The sequence below is a fragment of the Dreissena polymorpha genome, chromosome 2 (genome assembly GCF_020536995.1).
Source record: "Dreissena polymorpha isolate Duluth1 chromosome 2, UMN_Dpol_1.0, whole genome shotgun sequence".
Classification (NCBI taxonomy): Eukaryota; Metazoa; Mollusca; class Bivalvia; order Myida; family Dreissenidae; genus Dreissena; species Dreissena polymorpha.
Window position 1 is genome coordinate 138931656 of NC_068356.1, and position 7236 is coordinate 138938891.

The following is a 7236-nucleotide window of genomic DNA, read 5'->3' on the forward strand; positions in this document are numbered from 1 at the left end:
AATAGCGTTTAACCCAATCTTAGTTTTTCGCGAAATCTCTGTGTGTAGCGGATGTGTTTCCATTATTTCAATCTAAAACAACAACTTACGATTTTCTTATTTACTCAAAGCATAACGGTTATTACATGGAAAGAAGTGTTTATTCTAAAAATGATTACCTTAATAGTATTAAATTTTAAACAAATTCCAAAAATTAACCTGAAACTAGTTGCGGTTTATTTGAATAAACGCTGCATTTAAGTGGTGAGAACTTAAATTATTTACAGTAAGGCAATTATTTGAAAAGGGAACAATTAGTTGTCTGTTTAATAAGCCCCACCCAACTCAGCCACCCATCACGTCAAAGTTTATTCACACATCTTGCTGCGTCTTTATGACTGCTTGTATGTGCGGACCTGCCAACCAAAACCCTCAAACAGTTTAAATGAAATAACATATTTTATAAGGACACGTGACTTTGAAAATTCAATAGACCGAATTCCTTATATTGCAATCTTTAAGTCAAAACACCATTCCATCATTTTGAAGAGTTAAACGTTCTCCCTCGGGACGGATTTATGTCGAAAACAAATCTGATTCCCATTTATTCAGATACACACTCGTTTGGCCGTTTGTTTCCTTTGTTTTCTTCGGGTTACCGCATTCAATACTAATGGAACTGTGACAAAACATGGTACAGTTATCAATAAACAATGAAGATATTAAATTGAAAGGAAACTGATATTGAATTTATATTCTTATTATTATAGTACCTCGAGTTTTATCCTACATTTGTTATATGAGAATACTGTAATTACATTAAGTGCGACCATAACATGCGATGCTTTCCACGCTTCAAAGTTGTTTGATGGGCTATGAGAAAACAGTCCTGTTTATATAATGGTCTGAAATAACTCGTTTCAATTAGTAAAACTTTGTTGAATTTAGTTGGACTTTTCTATTTTTAAGATGTCTTAGGAAACATAAATTCTTGTACATTCTGTTACAGATACAAACAGTAAGAAAACTTTTAACAAGCCTATCTCGTTTCTTTTATTTGATTAAATAATAACATGTTCCGTTTGTTTACAACACAAGATAGAGGACTGAATTAAGATTTTTTTATAAGTATATTTTATTGCCTCCTAATGCTATGTGGTATTTCAAAAGATATATCGTATCTGCATCGCAGCAACAGATCGAAATCATGAAAACATAAGGAATAATTTGTTCTGTTGAATGCAAAATATATTTACATGCAAAATTTATCAATAGATTTTATTCAGGTGAGTGTAATATAAATCGCTTTATTAATATATCCTCGTGTTGTTTTGTCTACTGCGTCCCGGGTTGAATAGCAGCGCTGTTAGAAGCACGATATAACGGACCAATAGCATTGCCGCTGTCTCTTCACTTCTCGGCTCCTTGAGGCAAGGTAATGCAGTAAATGTTGCTTCTCTGGGAACATCAAGCGAACCACATTCTCGTTTACTATCATTCCATGGTCCGACGGGTCCTGGAAAATATAAAACAAATGACGAAGTTTGAATACCGAACTTTCTTCAATATAATCCCTCTTCTCATTATTGTTTTTTATTCTGTATCACATTCAATTATCATTCTTGTACCGCCTGAAGAAAGTAAGTGTTTCCTGTATTATCACCTAGTGTAAAACACAAATTACATAAAGTTTTTTGCCAACATTGACTAGTTGTCAAGGTTTTATAGATCAACTTACAATTTATGTAAATTTCGAATAAAGAACGCAGTCGTGTTATTAAATAAGAGCTTACTATGATTAGCAAAGATTTGCCAAAGTACAATTTTTGTGCGCTCATTGTCATTATTATTTTAGAGCGCTGTGGTACCTATAGAGTTTTTCTTTTGAATCAGAGATACATTTTTACTTCTTTGAGATTTGCCTGTGGCTAGAACCACATTACTTCAATGGAACAAACTGATTTATTTGTTCGTGTAGTTCAATACGGAACTCCATTGTCAACGATCGTGACAATTGTGAATGTTTTTTAAATTACTAATGTCAAGGAGAGAGTAAGCCATTAAGCTACATATTCTTTGGGACAAATTGATTCGATGATAGCCCGTGAGTAACATAATTAAACAAACGAACAAACGGGTGATTATATTTTTCTGAAAATGATGTTTTATCAATCGTATCCATGGTTTTGAAAAAAAATCGCCTTCTAAAAAAGGTCAATATTTTGACAGAGGAATGATAATTATTACTGTTTTTAATTTATATAACGTCCGCTTTGCGACACAATAATTTTGTAAATTGTTCTAACCATAAATCCGTTTTTTAACAGATTACAGAACTGCATCATATGTTTAACGTTAATAATTAAAAAACATGACCGGTCATAAAACAATAATGGTGAGTATACGTTTATATTTGATATGTGGTGTAATATTTTATTTGTTTATATTTTCCCTTTGTTCAAATAAATAATCACACAAAGCAAATACTGAAGTCTCTTGAAGCAAAACGAACTGACAATGCTTATTAACCTGTCAGTATTAAGAAAATTTAATACATAAATTATTTCGAGCGTTAATTTGGTTTTATATGTGTTAATATAATAATATTTATCCGATGCCCGAGTCTTTTATGGATCGATGCATGCGATGGTTCATAATAATCCCACTACCATATATACCAGATATACGCATTTAATTAATATCCGTGCCTTTATAATGCTATAATGTGTGAATAGCGGAAATAACGCATGAAGCGGTAAGAAATAATTATCAACGCACTCCCACGCTTCGTAGTAAACGTGCATCCTTTTATTGCCCATTGTCGCAACGTTGTCACCATGGGTGCACTTTCCCCAGAGCTTTTTGTTTAAGTAACACAACATAACAGATTTACTTTAAAGCGTTACAAAGAGGATGAAAAGAGTTCATGATACAATCCTTATGCGTCACCGAATTAAATTTTATAAAGAATAATCCGATTGGCACAGGAATGCAATACTTTTTACAGTCATAATAGTTAAGTGCATGGTTGCCTAAATATGGTTTGTTTAATACGAATCAGCTGCTTCGTTTTTCAATTTGTTTGTATCTTAATAATTTGTTTATAAACTTGTGTTCCTATCTACCATTGACAGAATGAATTATTTCTTAAAATGCCTCATAACACACGCGTGTACTGTACTTTCAAGTTCTTACTATTTTGTATCTGAGGATAGTTTCTTACCAGATTTTTTTTCGCCTCTTGTAGTTGTCGTTTATGATTGTAACGAATATTCCAGTTAATTATAAAATTGACATATATTACTATTGTTTGAACAACTTACAACTATGTATGTAAAGCTATGACTTTAAAATTATTTTAGCTATTTGTTTTAAAACAATGAATGAAAACATGGCGTCGAACGAACATAATGTGTTAGCCAGTAATGAAACATTAATACCAATCGAGTTGTGTTGATAATGCGTTCCATCTAGGACCCAGAACAAATGATTTCATAATTCGATTGTTTACTACGGCTTTTTATATGGTTCCAGTCGATAAATCAGATTTTAATTACTGCGAATTTCCACAAGAACATTATGTATAGATCCACTTCAAAGAATGTATTTAACACAAGTAAGTGTATGTCTGTTTGCGTTTATTTTCATTCTGATGATTGTCCCCGTTTGTACAAGTAACCACTTTTAGTTTGTTTTATCTTTCTAAAAAACAATTCTTTCTTAAAAAAGCATAAGTACGAACAATTTATTTCTTCTGCAGTTAATTCACAGGCTGTCAATATTGAATCCCCATGTATGCCTGTAAGTTATGAGTAAAAATATATTGTGTGTCATATTTTTACCAACGTTATACCATTTGTAATTTTATTTAACTTATGTGTCTTGAACTATCACATATATTAATATCCTTTTTGTTTGAAATTTTAATATTTGAGTACAACTATTATAATATATAACACCTTTTATAATGTATATAGAATAACTTTAAAATCATTATAATTCTTCTACCCATGAGAAACACACTTTATGATAATACATTTACCACGGGTAGTTTATTGCAGATACGTATTCATAACTGGTGTTTGTCTATAAGTGCAGTACATGTAATTAAATATATAAAAATATCGAATCCTCTTCATTGTGACGCTTGTAACCACGTTGGTATAGGTATTCAGGTATTGCTATTTTACAAACAGAAAACAGACATCTGTCTTGAGTAAGGAAATAAAAATATAAAAAGAACTGAACAAAAAAAAACTTGAACTAGTACATAAAACGTAACCGACTAGTTAAGTCAGCCTTACGTAAACACATGCATGCTGTTGTTGTTCCGTTAGAGGTGCTAGTTCGGAGTTTCGAGTGAAATCTAATAATAATCGTGTTATTTCCAATTAATTGTACGGTAACATTTGTGCTTAAATTGTCCATAGTCTAATCTTTTCCTTTCCCGTTTGACAAAAGTACGATAAATAAGTTAAATAAGCCATTAATATAAAAACATATAGGGTTATATTAGGCAAATAACTTGTTCTTATATATATACATATATATATATATTAAACAAAATAATGTCACCGATAGAATTGATTTCATGAAACAAAATGCTTCAGCCTTCACAAATTTGTCGTAGATTTAAAAACATAACTGGTTGAACTGAGGAGCGTCAGCTATTTTATACGATATTTTCATGTATACGTTTATATTTTAATATGCAATTGAAGATAAAATATTGAAAATATTAAATTAACCCTTATTATTAACATATTATTAAACAATCGAACGAACTATTCACGATGAATGATTAATTTAAAAATACATACTTAAATTGGAATAAAATGTGCATATGCAAAATAAAACAAATAGTATGTATTCTTATAGTTTGTTTTAACATGAATATTCAGCCGTTCGGAACTGTTGCAATGTTTTTCAAAAGTTGACAATTGCACTTCAATAAAAATCAATACTATTTACTCTAATAAAGACTGCATAACCATTGCCAACACGAAACAAATCATGCATTTTAAAAGTATTTATAGTTCCAGACCAAATCAAACCATAAAACACACTTCAAATTAAAAAGGGGAAAAGTACATAATAATATATCTGAAAAAAAATAAACGCAAAGAAAGCAATAATGCATGCCTTGTTTTATTTAGATGTCTTATTATTAAACCATAGTTAATAAATTAACAAAAACACAATAATGCAATATTACATTATTACATATTGTATTACACTCGCATAACTAATTTCAAACAAAGTGTAATAATTAAATATAATTAAACATATACAAAGAGTGTATTACCATTCCTGGTGTGTTTCGTCTATCACGCAGGTTAGGAAGTCGATTTATCAGTGTGTCTTTTTGAAGAGCGACGGGTAAAGTTACAACGCATGATATCCAGAGTAACACGACCAATATTTCTAGCATGACTTGTACTGTCCGTTGTGATGACATGTTTGATTATCTTTTCACAGAATATATAAATACCGTACTAACGTATATTATAGGCGTATTTACACACTCGATTTCGCTTGTCGGTTTCTTCGAATGTCTATGTATATATATTTTTTTTGTTTTAGGTACTGTTTCGCTTCCCAAATTATGTTGAGTATTTAACGTACTTTATCAGGAAACTCAGTATATTGTAACTTTGACTTTAATATTTCCCATGAACTGAAACAACATATTTATTTTTTTATTTTCTTATATGCTCATCTGTGGCGTGGTTCGCATGGATTTCTGAGAAAAACGTCTTCAATTTTGCACTGAATGGTTCAAATTGAACACCAATTTAGATTGCTATAGCGTCCTCTGCTGTACGAACAACTGTTACATTCAATGCCTAGAATCGCTTGGTATTAAAGCTACTAGCGGTCAACAGAGAGGCAACGATTTATATAAAACAGCGACCTACGCATGCGCCATGGGAATGTCAATCGCTTTTCGGATCTGCAAATGTCGCAAAAGGTGTTAATGGATCACCAAACAATTCGACATATGTATATGAAATCAAACGCTATTCAATTAACAAGCAAGCAATTACATGATGACATGCTAGGCTTTTAGTTATCCTGAAAGGATAACGCACAAAGTTAATGGAACAATTAACTTTTCTGATTGGGCGCGGTGAGTTCCATTGTATAATCAAGTTCTGGTTTGAGTGTGTTCGCTAAGCGACAATGAAGTATATAATGGTGGGGTTTTAAAAAGTGTCAACTCGCCTTTGTGAAAGAGCATCGAAACTCTGAGGGTTAAAACACATCGATTCCCAGAACGCAATCGATTGAATAAGTTTATTGCCAATTTGATGACAAACGGTACACGGCCGTTAATCACGGGCGCCACTTCTTTTTGGCGATGCATAATTAAATGAGCCAATGCTACTTTTGAGGTGGCGCTCAGGACCGGATGTTATGAAATTTCAAGGATAATTCTGCAGGGTTCCATTTTTTAAAAATGTTTTTCAATATATTTCGCATTATTTTTTAAAAATCGGACAATGTAGTGCAATAAAGCGAATATTAATTCATCTACAAATGTAAAGAAACATACAATCGCAATCCATTTGGAAACGTGGAGACCTTTATAAGTTGTGCCATGGTGTTTTTTTTTAAATCAAATTTATGTTTTTGCCTGTGTAAGGAGAAAACGTACACCATATTGATACGCTAATGCCAGTAAACGATTGCGCTCAACATATACAAGATTCTCCATGCACAAACAAATTGACCTATTGCGGATCTAATAGATAATTTTGCATTTTTCCAAAAGAGATTTAGCCAATGCCAAGGAGGTCGCGCCAATGTACGATAAATGAATCATATCATGAGTTACATTTGATAAATAGTGTTCCTTTTAAAATTCCTTTTTCGACGTGTATATGTAAACACAAATCTCTACAAAACATATACACATTCTATATAAAACAAGATGTTAATATACAAGTTACCGACTCAATTAAGATGTCGGCAACCTGAATAAAACATAGTGTACGATATAAACCAAAAATATGTAATACTAAATAAATTTTAATAACAAAATTCTAAACATTCTGAAAATATTGCTTATACAAGAAATGTGTGTATACAGCAAGATAATTCACGAAATAATCATAAGATGTTGCTTCTGCTTGAAACGATGAGATTTTCCCCCTAATCCATGCTTATGTTGCTGAAAGGCAAAGGTGACCAATTCATTATGTCAGAGGCTAAAATATATCGCTTCTCCTTACTTTCTTCTCCAAAAATAAGATA

The 7236-nt window shown here is 31.7% G+C and overlaps 1 long non-coding RNA gene across 1 annotated transcript; it reads right to left on the reverse strand.

The window, feature by feature from the left end:
- Positions 1 to 1002: 1002 nt before the first annotated feature.
- On the reverse strand, positions 1003 to 5831 carry LOC127870450 (uncharacterized). Its single transcript, XR_008044827.1, has 2 exons — positions 5285 to 5831; positions 1003 to 1495 (listed from the first exon to the last, which is right to left on the reverse strand). It is a non-coding gene; the product is annotated as an uncharacterized LOC127870450 (long non-coding RNA).
- Positions 5832 to 7236: the final 1405 nt, after the last annotated feature.